This window comes from Schistocerca cancellata, chromosome 2, assembly GCF_023864275.1.
Source record: "Schistocerca cancellata isolate TAMUIC-IGC-003103 chromosome 2, iqSchCanc2.1, whole genome shotgun sequence".
Taxonomy (NCBI): Eukaryota; Metazoa; Arthropoda; class Insecta; order Orthoptera; family Acrididae; genus Schistocerca; species Schistocerca cancellata.
The window spans coordinates 1,019,926,621-1,019,951,291 of record NC_064627.1 but is presented as its reverse complement, the minus strand read 5'-3'; the positions used below and the strand labels follow the sequence as shown (position 1 = coordinate 1,019,951,291).

The window sequence follows — 24,671 nt, the reverse complement described above, 5'->3', positions numbered from 1 at the left end:
ATTGTTTGCATTGTACCTATTCGTATTCCTGTTTTAAATTAACAACGAAGAGATCAAGGTTTTTGTACAAAAATGTTCCATCAATTCGTCTTTACGACTTTTAAAATCCCCTGTACATCTCTCAACTTTTACTTTATTGTTTCCTTCCTCCTGATTTTCGTTAGATGTACTTTGGCTGAAGGGCAAGTTGTACAACCAACTTGCTCTTCAGTCCATCTCTCGCTCATATGGACTGAGGGGGCCAAATATTACTAGAAAAAGAAAAAAGCCCGGGACGGACCGCTATAATTTATAGTCTGTCTGTTTGAGAAAGCTAATCTCCGAAATACTGTAATGATGATAAAGGTTTCGCTAAAAACTGATACACGAGGAAGTTGCCTGCAGATAATTTATTACCTCTGTGGCGTCCGCCTGTACGTACTGCTACCTATCTTAATGTAATTTCAACTAGTAAGTAATTTTCAAGTACATAAAGTACTGAAAGCACGAAACCCTTCAGAATTACATATTTTACTAATGTTCCTGTGTTTTCAGCACGCTAACCACTTGATAATTACATCTGGAGTACCCCAGGGAAGTGTGGTACATCCGCTGTTGTTTTCTATCTACATAAATGATCTTTTGGATAGGGTGGATAGCAATGTGCGGCTGTTTGCTGATGATTCTATGGTGTACGGGAAGGTGTCGTCGTTGAATGACTGTAGGAGGATACAAGATGACTTGGACAGGATTTCTGATTGGTGTAAAGAATGGCAGCTAACTTTAAATATAGATAAATTTTAATTAATGCAGATGAATAGGAAAAAGAATCCCGTAATATTTGAATGCTCCATTAGTAGTGTAGCGCTTGACACAGTCACGTCGATTAAATATTTGGGCGTAACATTGCAGAGCGATATGAAGTGGGACAAGCATGTAATGGCAGTTGTGGGGAAGGCGGATAGTCGTCTTCGGTTCATTGGTAGAATTTTGGGAAGATGTGGTTCGTGGTTCGTCTGTAAAGGAGACCACTTATAAAACACTAATACGACCTATTCTTGAGTACTGCTCGAGCGTTTGGGATCCCTATCAGGTCGGATTGAGGGAGGACATAGAAGGAATTCAGAGGCGGGCTGCTAGATTTGTTACTGGTATGTTTGATCATCACGCGAGTGTTACGGAAATGCTTCAGGAACTCGGGTGGGAGTCTCTAGAGGAAAGGAGGCGCTCTTTACGTGAATCGCTACTGAGGAAATTTAGAGAACCAGCATTTGAGGCTGACTGCAGTACAGTTTTACTGCCGCCAACTTATATTTCGCGGAAAGACCACAAATATAAGATAAGAGAGATTAGGGCTCGTACAGTGGCATGTAGGCAGTCATTTTTCCCTCGTTCTGTGTGGGAGTGGAACAGGGAGAGAAGATGCTAGTTGTGGTACGAGGTACCCTCCGCCACGCACCGTATGTTGTATTGCGTAGTATGTATGTAGATGTAGATAACGACTAATAACTGGTAAACGCAATTGTGGAAATTATAATAAATCACAGTTATACGACACTGTGACAAGGTATACGAAACGACCCTAGAGAGCAGAGATCGAACAACGGTTGAGAACAAATCGAGAGAGGAACAGCGTGGCTTCAGACCAGGGAAGTCAACCTTTGACTTCAAATTTGCAGCTACGCAGCTCGAGAAGTGCCACTACGAATTTGGGGAAGACCTTGTGATGGCCTTTCTCCATACAAGAAAGGTATTTAATAGCGTCTATAGTAGAAAGGTCTGGAAAACAGTAAAAAAGAATGGAGTGGGAAAGAGACAATAAGCAAAGTGGAGGAGATTACTGTGGGAGCCTGAGTCGTGTGAAAGTGGGAAATGAAATGACGGATTGGTTCCAGTAAACAAGCAGTGTGAAACAAGGCAATTCATTGTCAACTCTCTTCTTGTTCGTGCTCTTAGATGAGATTACGACTAAGATGCCAGCAAAAGCTGGAGAAGACAAAATGAAAGCAGTAGTGTTTGAGGATGACTTGATGATCTGGGAGAACAGGGAGAAGGAGATCCAGGAACAGCTGGATGCTTGGGAAGAAACATTGAGACAGTGTGGAATGAAATTTAATGTCAACAAATGTGAAATTCTGGTTACAGATAGACAGAATGGCAGACCAACTAGCAAAATAAGAATTGGAGGTGAACAATTGAAGGAAGTGGAAAGTATCAAGTAACTGAGAAGTGTGATACAGGAAAATGGAAGAAATGTGAAAGATATCAGTGAATGTGGCAGACAGGCAGAAGCATTCCTGTATAGTGTCAGGAGCCTGATTTGGAACAAGGACGTCCCACAAATGGTTCAAATGGCTCTGAGCACTATGGGACATAACTGCTGAGGTCATCAGTTCCGTTGACTTAGAACTACTTAAACCTAACTAACCTAAGCACATCACACACACCCATGCCCGAGGCAGGATTCGAACCTGCGACCGTAGCTGTCGCGCGGTTCCAGACTGTAGCGCATAGAACCGCTCGGCCATCCCGGCCGGCGACGTCCCACAAGGAAGCAATATATCTAAGTTACCACATCCCAGTACTGACCGACGCATCTTAAACGTGGGTAATGGATAAACGAGATGTAAACAGACTACAGGCATGTGAAATGAAATTCCTCACAAACATAATAATAGAGTATAAGTAACAAGAAGAGATAGAATGTGGAATGAAAGGGTAAAGGAAATATTAAAATAGGAACCCTTGCAGAGCAGTATAGAAAAATCAAGGCTAAGATGTTATGGACACATGAAAGGAGCGGGAAACAAGAGGTTTACACGAAATTGAAATGTGAAGGAAACGAGCAAGAGGAAGACCAAGGTATAGATGGGTGACAGGTGTAGAGGAGTGTGTTTAAAAATAGGCGAGGATTGCAGCAGAGTGAACCCAGCAAGATGACACAAGATGGTTGGAAAACAGGGTTAGATGGCGAGGCTCATGTTCCAAATACACCCAGCCTGGGGCTGGAAACTGTTCAAGATGATTATGATGAAATTATACATAGCTCTCCATCTCATTTCAGAAAATCTATGTTTACTCCTAATATGGGTCACAACGGCAGTGTTGCCGTGGTCATTAGCACTGGGATATGTTCGTACTGTAGTTTTATTTACTTTTTGAGTTCACGAAAGCTGTTCGGAACACACTTCCTTCCGCGATTAACGAGAAACCGGGCCTCAAGAAGGTGTCATTATTCTTTCGCGCACAACCTGTTTCACGAGTGGTGCGGAGAGAGAGAGAGAGAGAGATTTCAGGTATCGGCGCTGCGATTAACATCTAAGCGTGGTGTTCCCGCTCCGCGCCCAACCGGCGTCGGTGCAGTAGCAACGAGCAAAGCCTGCTGGCGGAAAACGCCGCGAACTCTTTCGGTGCCAAGCAAGCGGTTGCGGGCGGGGAGGCAGAGCTGCGCGCGCACCTCCTTCCCCCTCCACCCACCGCTCCCCCCTTCTCGTGTGACTAACCCATGCCGCTGGACCAGACGCGGCGGCAACCAGGCCTCAGTCGAGCTTCGTTGACTGAGCTGAGCGGTCGGTACTGCGCACTGTCGCTACTGCGCATGCGCCGGCGAGCAACACGCTACTTGCCGAACGCGAGCACGCGCGGGTGAGGCACTGTCGTCCGTGACCCAGTGTGGAAGCGAGGTCGTTTGCCAGTATTCCCTGAGCGACGCGACGAAAGCGAAACGCCGTTTCCTCCCTCCTCCTCCCTTCCCCTACACTGGCGACCATGTGCTCGCAAGGACGCGGCAACTTGCCAAGCGTGACCGTGATGAGCTGAGTGTGTGTACGAGAGGCCAGAAGGCGGCAGTCAGCTGTTTCCCGTCGTACCACGCGCGCCACCTGCCTCTGGCTAGTATGTGCAATCAACAGGCGGGCTATGTTGTGACGTGACACGCGGCCACCGGGCCCCTATTCTTCAGCGCTGCTGATCACGTGACTGAGTTATCAGTTATCAGTCTAGCGCGCCGCGGCGTCCAGTGGTTGCAGAGCTACCGGCACCTTGAACAACTGCTTCCCGCCGACCGCCAAGTGGTCGCGAGCGCGCTTTGTTGTCGGTCCCGTTCTCGCGGCCGCCTCTGGGATATCGACCCGACCGAGGGCGGCGTCGGCCGGCCTTCCTCGCAAGACCACGTGCTCTACTCACACGCACAGGTGCGTAGTAACTGTTACGCACCGGTCGCTTGTCGCTGCACGCAATTCGCTTCCCTTTCCCACGCAGCGGACGAGTGTCATTTTCCTTTGCATGGCTTTCGGAAAATGCTGCCACTTTGCTTGCGTTCTACGTTTTGCCAGTGACTACTGCTACATCTTTTGGTTTCTGTTTATCCATCTACGACGCAAGACAGTATGTCCGAGTTCAGCATATTTATATCGGTAGACATATAGGCAGTGAGAACTACCCTACGGATTGAGAAATTTCAATGCTCACGGAAGACACGCGTATCTTCTTCCCTCCACTAAACGGCACAGCATACGAAACTTTCGGATACTTAGCATTTGCGTGCAGCTGTAAACACGTCTTAAGACATGGTGCTTCTCTGTTACATAACGAAGTTGTTGTTGTTGTGGTCTTCAGTCCAGAGACTGGTTTGATGCAGCTCTCCACGCTAATCTATCCTGTGCAAGCTTCTTCATGTCCCAGTACCTACTGCAACCTACATCCTTCTGAATCTGCTTAGTGTATCCATCTCTTGGTCTCCCTCTACAATTTTTGCCCTCCAATACTAAATTGGTGATGCCTCAGAACACGTCCTACCAACCGATCCCTTCTTCTCCCCAATCCCATTCAATACCTCCTCATTAGTTATGTGATCTACCCATATAATTTTCAGCATTGTTCTGTAGGACCACATTTCGAGTGTTATTGCACCAAGAGTATTTTCATTATAACAAACACGAACGAAAATGAGAGATTAAAGGCGATATGTAATCACTGCAACGAAGAAAATGTCTTGACATATAAGATATCGAGGTCGTATTTAAATATAATGTTTGTATGTGACAAAGACTATTCCAATTCTAAATAAAACACGCAGAAAATAAAAACCCAATTTTTTACTCAAATATTGTGAAAATTAACGGACTTAACCATGGGTTCTTGGTTGAAAATTTTAGATCTAGATGTCATGAATGAAGACACACAGAACGCTGGTGTAATATTCTACAATATTCATTATTTTAGAAACCAGTTTTCAGCTGTTAAGCCATCGTAACAGGCGAGAACCGGTTTGTAAAGTACTCGAGTATCGTGTGTTTCTTTCATTCATAACAAATTTTGTGACCTACAATACCCTCCGTTTGTAAATAGTCTGTTACGTGCCTTGTTCTGAAGTGGTTTTCTTTAAAGATATTTAAGGTTTGTCATGATTTTGTCCACACTCTAAGTTTGACAACTGAGGTACAATAACCTGAACCAGTATCATATCGTCTGTTTATCTGTATATTCTTCAAAATTTGGTATTCGTAAAAAAGTAATCAACAGCTGACAACATGTCGTTTCTGGATTAATTTGCAAATCCAGAGTGGTAGCGTAGTTTCTGTTGACTAAACTGTGGTGAACTGGTGTCACTGCCCGTTCTAGTAAGCTTGCGCAACTTCAGGGTATTTCGGGAGCTAGAGGTTACCGCTCTTGTGGGACTTTTCATTACCGTCGTATATCTCTTCGGCTCATTTTCGCTGACCAGGCTACTGCCGCTGAGTTTCACACGGAACCTGGGGCCAAATTTATGGTCATTGCGCCTAAAGTTACGCCGCCGTGCGGAGAGATAATTCAGCGGCGGCGGGAGCGACCCCTGGCAACGCGTGCGGAGGTGACGCAGCTCGTGTTCCAAACGGGTTCCTCTCGCCACGGCCGGCGCAGCCGCTTCCCGAATGAGGCAGGCTTCGTCACTCGAGCCTGTTTGTACCACGTGACGCCCCCCCCCCTCCTGCCCCCTGCCCACCGGAACAGACCAATCAGCTGCTTCGCGCCGTAATTCACTTTCTAAAACGCGCCGGCTGTATGCTCCTGCGCTTAGGCAGCATCCTCCGTAAACACTTTTGGCTCTCATTAATGTCGGCTAAGGCGAGCCGCGCCGAAAGCGTTATTAGGAGAGTAAAAGGCGAGAGCACTGCGATACACCGCTGGTGCCGTAACCACAAGAAAGGATGGAAGGAGCGAGGAAAGGAAGCGGCAGACTTGCCAGAGATCATTTAAGAGGCCAGCGCGAGGAACAATTTACACGCTCGGCAAAACACTTGTTAATAACTGTGCAACGTAGCAGAAGTTATTTCCTCCAGCAACTCCTTACAGTCCTTGCGAAGCTATCAACAAAAAGGCAATATTCAAGTAATTTCTCTGCTGCGAAACTGGATGCTTTGTTATTGAAGCAATCTGGTAAATCTCGGCCTCATCTTCTATCGCCTATAGAAAGTAATTTATTAGGTTTGTGCGTAAGTTCGTAGAGCTATTGTTTTTCATGTTGGTACTCCAGTTGCTATGGGTTTATTTATCGATTGTCATTTTTATTTGTAGTTCAGTTTGTAGTTTCAGTTTACATCTTGTCATTTGGAGATTGTGAGTGGAGCTGTGGGCGCTATAAAATGTAGGGCCAAGTGGAGAAATCTGAACATTTGCGACATATTCTTCTGTTTGAGTTCAGTATGGGGGTGACAACAACGGACGCAGTCAGAAGCATTTGAGCCGTGTATGGGGATAATGTCGTGAACAGAACACAGCAACAAATTCGTTTTTTCGTTTGACATTAATGACATTCCACGTTCAGGAAGACTCCTGGTGTTTGATGCAGATCGTTTGGACGGATTAATCTATAATGATCCATGCCAGTGTACTCGAGAACTACCAGATGTGACTAACTGTGATCAATTTACTGTCGTGCGACATTTGCATGGAATGGGAAAAGTTCAAGAGTCGAGTGTATGGGTACACCATGCCATAAACACAGAAATCATCGGATGACCAGATGCGCGTCTCTGCTTGCTTGTCATCAATTGAATCGTGAACAACACTGACCATTGCTATCCTAGATCGTTACTGGTGAAGTGGTGTCTTCACACTTACGTAAGAAAATAAAGGGAATGGCAGAGCCCAAAGGAAGCAGCAACTGCCAGTACAAAGACTTGTTTGCATCCACAAAAGATAGTGTTATGCATCTGATGGAACAGCGACGGTGTGTCATGCTACGATTTGCTTCTCCGAGGTGTAACCGTCACAGCTTACGTTTTTTGTCAACAACTGAGACGTCTTGCAGAGCAATCCAAGAACAACGACCAGGAAGACAGCGTGAAGAGACGCTGCTCCTCGATAACGCCGGCACGCATTCTACTTGACTGAGAAAAATCTCTGTACAGGAAATGGGATGGTGAGAAAAATCTCTGTACAGGAAATGGGATGGGAAGTCATTGCGCACCCAACTCATTCACCTCATCATGCGTCCTCAAATTTTCACTCTTCACGCTCTCTATCGAACAATCTTCAGAGAATTACCTTTCCGGATGATAAAGCGCTCCTAACATGTTTCGATGAGTTCTTCCCCTCAAAGCCAAGTGACTTCTAGAGTCGCAGAATCGAAAAGTTGCCCCCCCCCCTCCCCCCCCGTTGGCGAAATGTTGGAAATAGGGAAGGGAAATATATTATAGATTACTAAAGTCTCTGTAACGTCTATCTACACTACTGGCCATTAAATATGCTACACCACGAAGATGACGTCCTACAGATGCGAAATTTAACCGACAGGAAGAAGATGCTGTGATATGCAAGTGATTAGTTTTTCAGAGCATTCACACAAGGTTGGCGTCGGTGGCGACACCTACAACGTGCTGCCATGAGGAAAGTTTCCAACCGATTTCTCATACACAAACAGCAGTTGGCCGGCGTTGCCTGGTGAAACGTTGTTGTGATGCCTCGTGTAAGGAGGAGAAATGCGTACCATCACGTTTCCGACTTTGATAAAGGTCCGATTGTAGCCTATCGCGATTGCTTTTATCGTATCGCGACATTGCTGCTCGCGTTGGTCGAGATCCAATGACTGTTATCAGAATATGAAATCGGTGGGTTCAGAAGGGTAATACGGAACGCTGAGCTGGATCCCAACGGCCTAGTATCACTTGCAGTCGAGATGACAGGCATCTTATCTGCATGGCTGTAACGGATCATGCAGCCACGTCTCGATCCCTGCGTCAACATATGGGAACGTTTGCAATATGATAACCATCTGCACAAAGAGTTCGACGAAGTTTGCAGCAGCAGGTTCAAATGGGTCAAATAGCTCTGAGCACTATGGGACTTAACGTCTGAGGTCATCAGTCCCCTAGAACTTAGAACTACTTAAACCTAACTAACCTAAGGACATCACAAACATCCATGCCCGAGGCAGGATTCGAACCTGCGACCGTAGCGGTCGGGTGGTTCCAGACTGTAGCGCCTAGAACCGCTCGGCGCAGCAGCAGGGACTATCAGCTCGGAGACCATGGCTGCAGTCACCCTTGACGATACATCATAGACAAGAGCGCCTACGATGGTGTACTCAACGACGAACCTGGGTGCACGAATGGCAAAACGTCATTTTTTCGGATGAATCCAGGTTCTGTTTACAGCATCCGTGTTTGGCGACGTCGCGGTGAACGCACATTGGAAGCGTGTATTCGTCATCGCCATGCTGGCGTATCACCCGGTGTGATGGTATGGGGTGCCATTGGTTACACGTCTCGGTCACCTCTTGTTCGCATTGACGGCAATTTGAACAGCGGAAGTTACATTTCAGATGTGTTACGACCTGTGGCTTTACCCTTCATTCGATCCCTGCGAAACCCTACATATCAGCAGGATAATGCACGACCGCATGTTACAGGTACTGTACGGGCCTTTCTGGATACAGACAATATTCGACTACTGCCCTGGCCAGCACATTCTCCAGATCTCTCACCAATTGAAAACGTCTGGTCAATGGTGGCCGAGCAACTGGCTCGTCACAATACGCCCGTCACTACTCTTTATAAAATGTGGTATCGTGTTGCAGCTGCATGGGCACTGTACCTGTACACGCCATCCAAGTGCTGTTTGACTCAATGCCCAGGCGTATCAAGGCCGTTATTACGGCCAGAGTTGGTTGTTCTTGGTACCGATTTCTCAGGATCTATGCACCCAAATTGCGTGAAAAGGTAATCACATGTCAGTTCTAGTATAATACAGTTGTCCAATGAATACCCGTTTATCATCTGCATATCTTCTTGGTGTAGCAATTTTAATGGCCAGTAGTGTATTCCGTTTATTAAACGTATGGAAAAATACTACGAACCTGTGCACCAACCTAGTAACTCGTAAAGTTCTAAGAGCTGAACAGTCGAGTGACATTATTTTGAGTTTATATACACCCGAATCATATCCTCGCTACTTTTTACACACTTGCACCTGTTCTTCATCATGTTACTTTACTGACTCTTTCGTCGCTTTTTGCTACAACAATTTCAGGATTATAGATATAAGCACAATATAGTTTATGTTCAACAATACTGATTTATATTTTTAAATGATTTTCGTCTTACAATATCACCATCAGACTGTGATAGATGACTGTCGTCAAACAAGTGGGGTATACAAAATTTCTTGTCCTTACTGTGGTAAGTTTTATATTCGTCAGTCAGAGACGTAATAACTATGTTGGCTGAATGCGGCTGGAGATTGCTGAATTATGACTCCACATTTGCTGAGTTTGTACTGACTGAGGGCCACAGCTACCAGCCATCGTCCAATATCCATCACTTCGTAAGGGCAAAATACTTCCCCTGTTCTGAACTTGGCTTACTGGGGATCAATGCCCACTCGTCTCACGGATGTCGTTCAAACTTATGGTATATGCAGGACTGCGCCAGAAATGAAAATGACGTAACTGGGAGCTCCAGACCGCTAAGAGGGTCGGGTGAGGCATGAAACATTTATGGTGATGTAGTTTGCAGGCAGCACCCTGCGCAGCGGAAAGAGGGCAGAATGGCAGTCTAAAGGTCGTGCGGTCGAGTCCCAAGGGGGATTTTTATTTCATCTTTTACGTTATTTACTCTGCAAATGAGTCGGAAACGACCGAAGTAACCAAGTGTACAGCGCAGTATGCTTTATTCAGTTGTGGAAAATTATTGCCAAGTCTACGTATGCTTACGAGACAGTACTTCCTCTTTTGGACAGAGCGTTCAGATAAACGGTGGACGAGTATGCGACAAAATATACTTAGTCAAAATTTGGAAACTTACAACAGCTTTACACAGAAACTTTCTGACGGATGTGATGAAGCCCTACGCGCAGGAGAAGAAATTTCTGTTGTTAATTAGCTCATGAAGAAGGCAAACAAATCCGCAACTATAGGACTACAGTTTTTGAGATGAAGGATTACTGCAATCCTGCAGTACTGAAATGATTTCCCCCAAATGTTCTCCGCTAGTTCAACCCTGCGACGTCTGTTTTAAACGCCAGGAAAGTATTCGATCAAAAAATTTCAAAACTACAACCTAACTCATCGAAAGAGAGAGAGAGAGAGAGAGAGAGAGAGAGAGAGAGAGAAAGAAAGAAATCAAAAACCGAGTAGAATGAATCGAAATACAATCCTGGAAATTGAAATAAGAACACCGTGAATTCATTGTCCTAGGAAGGGGAAACTTTATTGACACATTCCTGGGGTCAGATACATCACATGATCACACTGATAGAACCACAGGCACATAGACACAGGCAACAGAGCATGCACAATGTCGGCACTAGTACAGTGTATATCCACCATTCGCAGCAATGCAGGCTGCTATTCTCCCATGGAGACGATCGTAGAGATGCTGGATGTAGTCCTGTGGAACGGCTTGCCATGCCATTTCCACCTGGCGCCTCAGTTGGACCAGCGTTCGTGCTGGACGTGCAGACCGCGTGAGACGACGCTTCATCCAGTCCCAAACATGCTCAATGGGGGACAGATCCGGAGATCTTGCTGGCCAGGTTAGTTGACTTACACCTTCTAGAGCACGTTGGGTGGCACGGGATACATGCGGACGTGCATTGTCCTGTTGGAACAGCAAGTTCCCTTGCCGGTCTAGGAATGGTAGAACGATGGGTTCGATGACGGTTTGGATGTACCGTGCACTATTCAGTGTCCCCTCGACGATCACCAGTGGTGTACGGCCAGTGTAGGAGATCGCTCCCCACACCATGATGCCGGGTGTTGGCCCTGTGTGCCTCGGTCGTATGCAGTCCTGATTGTGGCGCTCACCTGCACGGCGCCAAACACGCATACGACCATCATTGGCACCAAGGCAGAAGCGACTCTCATCGCTGAAGACGACACGTCTCCATTCGTCCCTCCATTCACGCCTGTCGCGACACCACTGGAGGCGGGCTGCACGATGTTGGGGCGTGAACGGAAGACGGCCTAACGGTGTGCGGGACCGTAGCCCAGCTTCATGGAGACGGTTGCGAATGGTTCTCGCCGATACCCCAGGAGCAACAGTGTCCCTAATTTGCTGGGAAGTGGCGGTGAGGTCCCCTACGGCACTGCGTAGGATCCTACGGTCTTGGCGTGCATCCGTGCGTCTCTGCGGTCCGGTCCCAGGTCGACGGGCACGTGCACCTTCCGCCGACCACTGGCGACAACATCGATGTACTGTGGAGACCTCACGCCCCACGTGTTGAGCAATTCGGCGGTACGTCCACCCGGCCTCCCGCATGCCCACTATACGCCCTCGCTCAAAGTCCGTTAACTGCACATACGGTTCACGTCCACGCTGTCGCAGCATGCTACCAGTGTTAAAGACTGCGATGGAGCTCCGTATGCCACGGCAAACTGGCTGACACTGACGGCGGCGGTGCACAAATGCTGCGCAGCTAGCGCCATTCGACGGCCAACACCGCGGTTCCTGGTGTGTCCGCTGTGCCGTGCGTGTGATCATTGCTTGTACAGCCCTCTCGCAGTGTCCGGAGCAAGTATGGTGGGTCTGACACACCGGTGTCAATGTGTTCTTTTTTCCATTTCCAGGAGTGTACATTCCACTGTACGTCACCAGCTACCGTCGCCAATACTAGGCAAAATGATGCGCTGCAGATGGTTTGCTGCAAAACTATGCGATGAGAGGGATCATTTTGTGTATGTAAACCAAGTTTGATTTTCTACAGAAACCTTAAAAGAACATGTAAAAATCGACGATCATGACGTGTGCAAAACACCGAGAGAATTTCGGTTAATTTGCACTTTAAGTAATTTAATAATTGAAATTAATAAATGTTTCCGTCTTAGGGACTCGGCCGGCCTCTGTGGCCGAGCGGTTCTAGGCACTTCAGTCTGGAACCACACCACCCCTACGGTCGCGGGTTCGAGCCCAGCCTCGGGCATGGATGTGTGTGATGTCCTTAGGTTAGTTAGGTTTAAGTAGTTCTATGTTCTAGGGGACTGATGACCACAGATGTTAAGTCCAAAAGTGCTCAGAGTCATTTGAACCATTTGAACAAGGGATTCGAGCGCACAACCCTAGCGTTACAGTCCTGTAATCTTCATGCTGCGCTCACCACTATCGGGAAACTACGCTAAGACAAATGGCTCATGGCTCAACCAACCCGTAGCAAAAAATTTTTTGCTAAACATTCGACCAGCTGGAACGCCAACTTCTGTCAATTTGGACGAAATCGATGATGAGTGGGTGCGGTCCCCTTTTTAATCCTCATAGCTTTTCAGTGCTTCCACACTGCCTGTTCCATTCTATTCCTCTATTTTTCCTTATTTGTTTCTCTTATTGTGATTGTGTAAAGACTCCATACTTTATCTTTTATAATAAGTGCATCTTCCCTAGAATAGCAGAAACTCTTCTTGCACTAACAAATAATTTATATTTCGTAATTCCTGTTACATTTGCCTATTCTGTCTTTTACTCTGTCTCTGTATAATCTCCCACACGTAATACCTCTTCAAGCTATTCTCCTGTACTCTTGTCTTGTAATAATTTTATTTGACTATGGAAAATTGTTATGTAGGCGCTATTTTAGACGTTTAGTATTAATGACTTTCTGGTTTGTTCCCTTTGTATTTATTTACTATTTCATATTTTTAATTACATTACCACTGCACTGTCGAGGATTACATGGTTCAAATGGCTCTGAGCACTATGGGACTTAACATCTGTGGTCATCAGTCCCCTAGAACTTAGAACTAATTAAACCTAACTAACCTAAGGACATCACACACATCCATGCCCGAGGCAGGATTCGAACCTGCGACCGTAGCAGCCACGCGGTTCGAGACTGAAGCGCCTTTAACCGCACGGCCACACCGGCCGGCGAGGATTACATTTACTCTGTGTTCCTAACTCACTATCGATGTCTAACATCTTCTTCATTGTTGTTCACTGTTGTTGGCGACGATAGTTAAAGTCTGATAATGGACTTGAAAGCCGAAAACTGGTTAACAAAATAAATGAATACTGTAGGACACACAAAATATTCTTTATCACATTTTTTTTTCTCTGCTATGTATTCAGGTTTTCAGTTGATAACGAACTAACTAATCAGTTAGTGGGAACGCCACAGAGTACAACTTTTCTTTTCAAAGAGTTTACTAATTGAAGTAAAAAACTGTGAAGTGTGGTATTATATAGAATAAAATATTAACACAAGAACATGGAGTAAATGAATAGCCGCATTTATTTTAGACGTGAAAATATTCCTTGGCCATACGACATAAATTTTGGTAGGTAGTGTGAGCAGTTGAGCTGCAAATTCGTTACTGGCAGGAACATGATCACGACGTAGTCTTCATAAAGAATATTGACTTAATTCACCACTGGAATGTTTTCCATATGTTCCTTTCTTGTCCGATGCTGCGGAGAACCTCCTCATTCCTTATCAGTCCACCTGATTTTGAGAGTTCTTCTGTAGCATCACATCTCAGACACTTCTATTCTCCTCTGTCCCGGTTTTCCCACTGTCTGTGACTCACTACCATACAATGCTGTGCTCCAAATTTACATACCCAGAAATTTCTTTCTCAGACTAAGACTTACACTGAAGCGCTAAAGAAACTGGTATACGTATACGTATTAAAGAGATATGTAAACAGGCAGAATAAGGCGCTTCTGTCGGCAACGCATATATAAGACAACAAGTGTCTGGCGCAGGTGTTAGATCGGTTACTGCTGTCACTATGGTAAGTTATCAAGGTTTAAGTGAATTTCAACGTGGTTTTATAGTCGGCACAAGTGCGATGGAACGCAGCATCTGTGAGATAGCGTTGAAGTGGGGATTTTCCATTACGACCATTTCACGAGTGTACCGTGAATATCAGTAATCTAGTAAAACAACAGATCTCCGAAATCGCCGCGGCCGGAAAAAGATCCTGCAAGAACGAGACCAGCGACGACTGAAGAGAAACGTTAAAAGGGACAGAAGGGCAACCCTTCCGCAAATTTGTGCAGATTTCAATGCTGTGCCATCAACATATATCACCTTGCGAACCGCTCAACGAAACATATTTGATATGGGCTTTCGAAGCCGAAAGCCCACTCGTGTGCTTTTGATGGCTGCACAACACAAAGCTTTATGCCTCGCCTGCGCCCATCGTCACCGACATTGGACTGTTGATGACTGGAAACACGTTACGAGGTCGAACGCGCCTCGCTTCAAATTGTATCGAGCGGATGGACATGTACGGTTATGGAGACAACCTCATGAATGCATGGACCCTGCATGTCAGCAGGAGACTGTTCAAGCTGGTTAATGCTCTGTAATTGTGTGGATCATGTACTGTTGGAGTGATATGGGACCCTGATACGTCTAGATACGACTCCGAAAGGTGATACGTACGCAAGAAACCTGTCGGATCATCTGCATCCATTCATGCCCATTGTGCATTCTGACGGACTTGGAAAATTCCAGCAGGACAACGCGACACCCCACACATCCGTAATTGTTACAGAGTGGCTCTAGGAACACTCTTTTGAATTTAAACACTTCCACTGGCTACCAAACACCCTACACATGAACATTGTTGAGAACATCTGGGATGCCTTGCAACGGGCTGTTCAGAAGAGCTCTCCACCCACTCGTACTCTTCCTGGCTTATGGACAGCTCTGCAGGATTCATGGTATCAATTCCCTCCAGCACTATTTCAGACAGTAGTCGACTCCATGCCACGTCGTGTTGCGTCACTTCTGAGTACCCGCGCGGGTCCTACACGATGTTAGGCAGGTGCACCAGTTTCTTTGGCCAGATATTTTGATACCACCAAGCTTCTCTTGGCCAGGAGTGCCCCTTTGCCTGTGCTGGTCTGCTTTTTATGTCCACTTTGCTTCGTTTGTCATGGGCTATTTTACTTCCAAGGTAGCAGAATTCTTAAATTTCGATATTCTCATTGCTCTTATTTCTCACCTCTTTTTTCTGCTTCCGGTTTACCATCAGTCCATATTCTGTAATCACAAGTCTGTTCATTCCATTCAACAGATCATGTAACTCTTCTTCACTTTCACTGCGGATAGCAATGTCATTAGCGAATCCTACCACTGGTATCCTTTCAACCTGAGTTTTAATCCCACTCTTGAACCTTCCTTTTGTTTCCGTTATTACTTCTTCATTGTTTGGATTGAACAGTAGGAGCGAAAAATTGCTTCCCTGACTTACCCTTTTTTAATCCGAGGACTTGTCGAACGCTTTTTCTGGGTCGACAAATCCTCTGAGCGTATCTTGATCTTTCTTTCATTCCATTATCAAGTGCAATGTCACAACTGCCTCTCTCGTGCCTTTACCTTTTCTAAAGCCCTTCTGCTCTTCTAGCAGATTCTGAATGTTCTTTCCCATTTTTCTGTGCGTATATACTTCTTGTCAGCAGTTTGGATGCATGGCCTATCAAGATGATTGTGCGATAGTTCTCGCATCTATCTGTCCTTGCCGTCTATGGAACTGTGTGGATGATATTTTTCCTAAAATCTGATAGGACGTCACGAGTCTTATGGATTCTTCACACCAACTTGAATTATATCAATCACTTCTGCCTTACTTGATCTCATGTCTTCTGATTTTTTTTATATTCCAATACTCGATCCCTTGTGTCTATCATACTGACTTCAATTTCTTCTTCTGTCAGGTTACCAGGCAAGTCCTCCCCATCAAAGTGGCCACTTAACGGCACTGTGCGTTGAACACTGCACTCCCACTGAACACTTCCGGTTACAACCTTTCCTTTTAATTTCACAGAAAGTTGTTTAGATTTTTCCTTATGCTGAGTCATTCCTCCCGATGATCATTTCTTTTTCGATTTCTTCACATTTTCCTGCAGCCCTTTTGCCTTCGCTGCCCAGCACTTCCTATTTATTTCATTTCTAAGGGCTTCATATTGCATTCTGGTATCTTTCTCTGGACGTTTCTGTACTTCCTTCTTTCGTAGATCAATTGTTCTGTTAAAGAAAATTTCTTCGCTCTGGCCTTCCTTGTGCTCATGTACGTCCAACATCAGTGACTGACCTGTTCAGAGACGTCTACCCCTCTTCAACTGAAACATTTATTCCAGTATTCCTTGTCTCCGTATCCACATCCTCAGCGAATTTCAAGCACGCCTCATCATGCCTCAGTGATTCAGTAACCCACTCCGTTTCACACTAATTCTTCCGTAAGATTATCTTAAACTTCATTCTACTCTTCACCATTACTAAACTATGAGTCTATATATGTTCCTGGATACACCCTACAATCCACTACCTGATTTCGGAATCTCGATCTGACCATGACATAATCCAGCAGTGGAACCTTACCTAACATCGGTTCCCTTCAGATCACCGAAGTTAAGCTCTGTCGGGCTGGGATAGAGCTTAGATTCACAGGTAGATGCCGTGTTTCTTGACTTCCGCAAGGCGTTCGATACAGTTCCCCACAGTCGTTTAATGAACAAAGTAAGAGCATATGGACTATCAGACCAATTGTGTGATTGGATTGAAGAGTTCCTAGATAACAGGACGCAGCATGTTATTCTCAATGGAGAGAAGTCTTCCGAAGTAAGAGTAAATTCAGGTGTGCCGCAGGGGAGTGTCATAGGACCGTTGCTATTCACAATATACATAAATGACCTGGTGGATGACATCGGAAGTTCACTGAGGCTTTTTGCAGATGATGCTGTGGTGTATCGAGAGGTTGTAACAATGGAAAATTGTACTGAAATGCAGGAGGATCTGCAGCGAATTGACGCATGGTGCAGGGAATGGCAACTAAATCTCAATGTAGACAAGTGTAATGTGCTGCGAATACACAGAAAGATAGATCCTTTATCATTTAGCTACAAAATAGCAGGTCAGCAACTGGAAGCAGTTAATACCATAAATTATCTGGGAGTACGCATTAGGAGTGATTTAAAATGGAATGGTCATATAATGTTGATTGTCGGTAAAGCAGATGCCAGACTGAGATTCATTGGAAGAATCCTAAGGAAATGCAATCCGAAAACAAAGGAAGTAGGTTACAGTACGCTTGTTCGCCCACTGCTTGAATACTGCTCAGCAGTGTGGGATCCGTACCAGATAGGGTTGATACAAGACATAGAGAAGATCCAACGGAGAGCAGCGCGCTTCGTTACAGGATCATTTAGTAATCGCGAAAGCGTTACGGAGATGATAGATAAACTACAGTGGAAGACTCTGCAGGAGAGACGCTCAGTAGCTCGGTACGGGCTTTTGTCAAAGTTTCGAGAACATACCTTCACCGAAGAGTCAAGCAGTATATTGCTCCCTCCTACGTATATCTCGCGAAGAGACCATGAGGATAAAATCAGAGAGATTAGAGCCCACACAGAGGCATATCGACAATCCTTCTTTCCACGAACAATACGAGACTGGAACAGAAGGGAGAACCGATAGAGGTACTGAAGGTACCCTCCGCCACACACCGTCAGGTGGCTTGCGGAGTATGGATGTAGATGTAGATGTAGATGTAGACCATCAGGTCTGCCGAACGCTGTTGGCAAACGGGGTGCACTCAGCCCTTGTGAGGCAAACTGAGGAGCTACTTGATTCAGAAGTAGCGGCTCCGGTCTCGTAAACTGACATACGGCCGGGAGAGCGGTGTGCTGACCACATGCCCCGCCATATTCGCATCCAGTGACGCCGGTGGGATGAGGATGACACGGCAGCCGGTCGGTACCGATGGGCCTCTCACGGCCTGTTCGGAGTTTAGTTTACACACTGAATTACCCGTTCAGTATCGTCATATACGTTCTCCAACTCTTCATCTTCTGTTTACGACGTTGGCATGTATACCTTTCCTACCACGGTTGTTTTTCGGTCGAAATCGATGAGAACAACACAATCACTGGTATGTCCACAGTAGCTCGCTCTCTGTCCTGTTTTCCTATTCGTAACGAGTCCTACCCCCGTTAAACCATTGTCTGCTACTGTTGGTATTACCCTGTATTCATCTCACCAGAAATCCTTAACTTCTTTCCATTCCACTTCATTGACCCATATTTTGTATAGTTTGAGACTTTTCATTTCTCTTTTTAGGTTTCCTAGCTTTCATTTGGTGGAAACAGGACTCAGGATATATAAACTACCGACAATGGAGGGCATTACACCATGCAACACCATTCTGATATTTGTCAGATATTTTAGATATTTTTATCACGTAACGTATATTAATTCAATTCCAATGTCCGCAAACAACATCATATGAACTGCTTCACCCACGGCTGCGAATACACTTGTATTATATAAGTGTGCAGGCTTTGTGACGTAATCACCGAAGCTACAATCTCCTACGATAGTAGGCTGCGTCAACTTCCTATACACGATAAACTTGTAGACCACTCTGCTGGGACCTTGTACGGAATCTACTGGTGTTTACGGTTAGCTGAATCGGTGTTGCCAAATACCTGCCAAACTCTGATCCTGAATTTACTTTTCTACTGATGTTTCGTGAAGTTTTGCGAGGGCGTTCAATAAGTACCGCAACATATATTTTTTCTCGGCCAATTTTGGTTGGAAAAATGCTGAATTTGCTCTACATCTACATCTACATTTATACTCCGCAAGCCACCCAACGGTGTGTGGCGGAGGGCACTTTACGTGCCACTGTCATTACCTCCCTTTCCTGTCCCAGTCGCGTATGATTCGCGGGAAGAACGACTGTCTGAAAGCCTCCGTGCGCGCTCTAATCTCTCTAATTTTACATTCGTGATCTCCTCGGAAGGTATAAGTAGGGGGAAGCAATATATTCGATACCTCATCCAGAAACGCACCCTCTCGAAACCTGGACAGCAAGCTACACCGCGATGCAGAGCGCCTCTCTTGCAGAGTCTGCCACTTGAGTTTGTTAAACATCTCCGTAACGCTATCACGGTTACCAAATAACCCTGTGACGAAACGCGCCGCTCTTCTTTGGATCTTCTCTATCTCCTCCGTCAACCCGATCTGGTACGGATCCCACACTGATGCGCAATACTCAAGTATAGGTCGAATGAGTGTTTTGTAAGCCACCTCCTTTGTTGATGGACTACATTTTCTAAGGACTCTCCCAATGAATCTCAACCTGGTACCCGCCTTACCAACAATTTTATATGATTTTATATTTTATATTTTATATTTTATATTTTATATTTTATATGATTTTATATGATCATTCCACTTCAAATCGTTCCGCACGCATACTCCCAGATATTTTACAGAAGTAACTGCTACCAGTGTTTGTTCTGCTATCATATAATCATACAATAAAGGATCCTTCTTTCTATGTATTCGCAATACATTACATTTGTCTATGTTAAGGGTCAGTTGCCACTCCCTGCACCAAGTGCCTATCCGCTGCAGATCTTCCTGCATTTCGCTACAATTTTCTAATGCTGCAACTTCTCTGTATAATACAGCATCATCCGCGAAAAGTCGTATGGAACTTCCGACACTATCTACTAGGTCATTTATATATATTGTGAAAAGCAATGGTCCCATAACACTCCCCTGTGGCACGCCAGAGGTTACTTTAACGTCTGTAGACGTCTCTCCATTGATAACAACATGCTGTGTTCTGTTTGCTAAAAACTCTTCAATCTTCAATTGTTGTGGGACATCGTGGAATGTTTCCGCTTCGTGAATATTTCCGCTTCAGCCCCTACAGTTTCATGAACTTACGATAGATGGCGGCACTATACGTAGCCTTCAAAATGGCGTCTATAATAGAGGTGCGTTTCACGCAGAGATCTAGAGTATCTTTTGGCGAAAACCAGAACGTCGCAGATATTCATAGGGGCTTGCGCAATGTGTACGGAGACCTGTCAGTGAACAAAAGCGCGATGAACCGTTGGGCAAGGCGTCTGTCACCATCGCGTCAAGGTCGCGCAAGCCTGTCCGGTTTCCTGTGCGCCCGCCGACCGCGCACAGTAGTGAGTCCGGCAATGTTGGAACGTGCGGACACTGTCAGTCGAGGTGATCGACGGGTCTCAATTGAACACCTCGCTGCTCAACTTGGAGTCTCTGTGGTTACTCAAAGGTTTGTGCCCGCTGGGTTCTTCGCCTTCCGACTTCCATCTGTCGACCCAATGAAGGCTGCGCTCCATGGGAAGCAGTACGTGGATGTTGGGGAGGTTACTGATGCAGCACGACGTTGACACCGACGTCGTCCAGTGGATGGGTGTACCTGGCCTAAAGGTTCCCCCCAAGTAAGGCAGCGTAAGGCCGTCGCATTGAAAGGAAATTATGTTGCAAGCTACTACTACATCTGCATGTACATGGCTACTCTGCAAATCACATTTAAATGCCTGGCAAAGGGTTTATCAAACCACCTTCAAATTTTCTATTATTCCAATCTATATCTTTCCGTAAGAGCTCTGATTTCCCTTATTTTAACGTGTTGATCGTTTCTCTCTGTGTTGGTCGCTGTCAACAAAATATTTTCGTATTCGGAGAAGAATATTGGTGGTTGCAATTTCGTGAGAAGATTTCGTCGCAGCGATAAACGCCTTTCTTTTAATGGTATCCAGCCCAAATCCTGGATCATTTCATTGATACTCTCTCCCATACTTCGCGATAATACAAAACGTGCTGACGTACTCCGTCAGTCCTACCTGGTAAGAATCCCACACCACGCAGCACTATTCTAAAAGAGGACGGACAAGCGTAGAGTAGGCAGACTCTTTAGTAGATGTGTTACATTTTCTAAGTGTCCTGCCAATCAAACGCACTCTTTAGTTAGCCTTCCCCACAACATTTTCTATGTGTCCCTTCCAATTTAAGTTGTTCGTAATTGTAATTCCTAGTATTTAGTAGAATTTACGGCATTTGGATTTCACTGATTTATCGTGTAACCAAAGTTTAACGAATTCCTTTTAGCACTCATGAGGATGACCTCACACTTTTCGTTATTTAGGGTCAACTGCCAATTTTCGCACCATTCACATATCTTTTCTAAATCGTTCTGCAATTTGTTTCGATCTTCTGATGACTTTGTTAGTCGATAAACGACAACTTCATCTGCAAACAACCTAAGACGGATGCTCGGATTGTCTCCCAAATAGTTTATATAGATAAGGAACATCAAAAGGCCTATAATACTATCTTGGAGAACGCCAGAAATCACTTCCGCTTTACTCGATGACTTTCCGTTAATTACTACGAATTGTGACGTCTCTGACAGGAAAACACGAATCCAGTCACATAACTGAGGCGATATTCCATAAGCAAGCAATTTCACTACAACCCGCGTCTGTGGTAAAGGGTCTAAGGCCTTGCGGAAATCCAGAAATACGGAATCAATCTCAAGTCCCTTGTCAGTAGCACTCAACATTGCACGCGAATAAACAGCTGGTTGTGTTTCACAAGAACGACGTTTTCTAAATCCATGTTGACTGTGTGTCAATATACCGTTTTCTTCGACGTAATTCGTAATGTTCGAATACATTATTTATTCAAAAATTCTGTTGCATGTCGACGTTAATGATATGGGCCTGTAATTTAGTGGATTACTCCTACTACCTTTCCTGAATATTGGTGCGACCTGTGCAACTTTCCAATCTTTGGGTACGGATCTTTCGTTGAGCGAACGGTTGTATATGATTGTTAAGTATGGAGCTAATGCATCAACATACTCTGAAAGGAACATAATTGAATTACAGTCTGAACCAGAAGACTTGCTTTTATTTAGTGTTTGAAGTTACTTGACTACTACGAGGATATTTACTTCTAAGTTAATGTTGGCAGCTGTTCTCGATTCGAATTCTGGAATATTTACTTCGTCTTCTTTTTTGAAGGCATCTTGGATTGCTGTGTTTAGTAACTCTGCTTTGTTAGCACTGTCTTTAATAGTATCTCCATTGCTATCGCGCAGAGAAGGCATTAATTGTTTCTTGCCGCTAACATGCTTCACATACGACCTGAATCTCTTAGGATTTTCTGCCAGGTTTAGGGACAAAGTTTCATTGTGGAAACTGTTATAAGCATCAGGCATTGAAGTCCACGCTAAATTTCGAGCTTCTGTAAAAGATCGCCAATCTTTCGCATTTTGCATCTGTTTAAATTTCGCACGTTCGTTTCGTTGTTTCTGCAACAGTGTTCTGACCCGTTTTGTGCACCAAGGAGGATCAGCTCCGTCGTTCGTTAATTTATTTAGTATAAATCTCTCAATTGCTGCCGATACTGTTTCTTTGAATTCAAGCCACATCTGGTCTACACTCATATTATTAATTCTGAAGGAGTGGAGATTGTCTCTCAGGAAGGCATCAAGTTAAATTTTATTGTTGGATAGGTTGATTGTTTCGTTAATTTTTGGATTAGGGAGTTACAATATTCAGTCTCACTACGACAACCCTGTGTTCACTAATCCCTGTATCCGTTTTGATGCTCGTTATTAACTAAGGATTATTTGTTGCTAGGAGTTCAAGTGTGTTTTCACAACCGTTTACTACTCGAGTGGGCTCATGAACTAACTGCTCGAAATAATTTACAGAGAATGGGTTTAGCACGATTTCGAATGATGTTTTATGCGTACCTCCGGAATTACACATGTGTTTTCGCCAACACATCAAGGATAAATTAAAGTAACCACCAACTATGTGGTGAAGTGCCGCTCTTTCCTCCTATCCTATTCAGGAGCACAGGAATCCACAGGATCTAGTCTCAAATTCCTCCGGATCATGCAGTTCAGATGCATTGCCATTTCTTGACATAGGAATATGGAAAACACCATTTCGTGTTTGTGGCTCAATGTGTGACACTGGGCACAAAATGTTTTTCCCTCATTTTTGATTCACTCTGTTTATGGGGAGCGGTAGCGACCCTACTCTACCTTGAGGTACACCAAATTCTTGTTTCGCTTTTAATAACGCCGGTGAACGAAATCGGAAAGCTGGATTCTGTTCAAATCAATAGCAACAATTATTTTGTTTGGCAAGCAGAAGTGCAGAACTGAATGGCACGTTTTATGGAACAAACACACCACACGCCGATCTGTGGTGCCTAGTGTCACCTGGATCATATTAACGAACAGAGCACGTTCGGCCTCACACGCTCTGTGCTTGAGTAAACCATACTGACTCCTACATAGGGCTCCATAGAAGTTGTCATATGTGAGCTTAATATTGTACAATTCTACGTGATATCGACGTCGCTGAGATAGCTCTGTAGGTCCGAACGCGCTTTTGATGGACTGGAGCACTCTCTGCGTTTTACTAATCATCTGACACGCTTCGTTGTTTGAACGAGCTACGGTAAACTGAAGATAGGTAGGAGGCCAGATCGTCTGCATGTTCAATTGGAATCCTACTGGTAACCCGTCTGGTCTTGGCACTGCCTTTGTCGAGTTGGTACTACCTTACTTCCATATCTGTCATTTTCGCATATGCGCGACAGTCGATCTTAGGATTTGCACTGTGATCGACGAAGCATTTTCGGAAGACAGAGTCTAGCCATTTTTGCCTGCACTAAGCCTTCTTTCGTTTCGGGGCTATTATAGTCAACTAGCATTTGTACAGTCGACAAGTGAACAAAACATGATTGTAACAGCTTTTATTTTGCCTTTGATCACTCTGTATAATAATAAAGTGGTACATAATACAGTATGCACAAGGTTCTGAGGAAATTAACGAGACTGGCAACACTGTGAGCCATCTGGCAACGCTGTGGTGTTCTGCTTGTGCAGAGCGGTCTTTTTATCAGTTCCTGACGCTCAGTCCGGATTTCAGCTCCTTACAGCCAGCATGTGAGTTTTGAAAGAGCCATTTGTTGTGTGTTACGAAAATGGAACAGCGGAACTTAGAGCAACGTCATGCCATCAGGTTTTGGTGTTTACCGTGGGAAATCCGCGATTATGACCTTTGAAAAGGCTTATGGTGAACATTTCTTATCAATATCATACGTTTTTCGCTGGCACAAATTATTTTCGGAAGGCCGAGAACACTTTGAAGATGAACCTCGCTCAGGGAGACCTTCAGCTTTAGAAACTGATGGAAACGTTGACCATTGACATCAGGGGTGTCTTACATGGAGAATTTGCTGCTCCAGGACGAACTGTGAACCAAGTGTTTCACAAGGATATCGTCAAAAGGGTCAGGAAAAGAGTGAATCGGGAGAGGTCGAACATTGCAGGCAAGTGAATGCTGCATCAAAAGAATGTGATCAACATGTTAAAGGCCGTACCAGTTGAAGAATTTCAGCGCTGCTGCCACGACTGGAAA

At 44.9% G+C, this 24,671-nt stretch overlaps 1 protein-coding gene across 1 annotated transcript in view; it reads left to right on the top strand.

The window, feature by feature from the left end:
- Positions 1–3,512: 3,512 nt before the first annotated feature.
- The window catches only part of LOC126160650 (extracellular serine/threonine protein CG31145-like), an 891,510-nt gene continuing 870,351 nt past the window's right edge, over positions 3,513–24,671 (top strand). The window contains exon 1 of the mRNA XM_049916920.1: positions 3,513–4,172. The gene's annotated coding sequence lies outside the window, so the exon portion shown is untranslated. The remainder of the gene's footprint in view (positions 4,173–24,671) is intronic.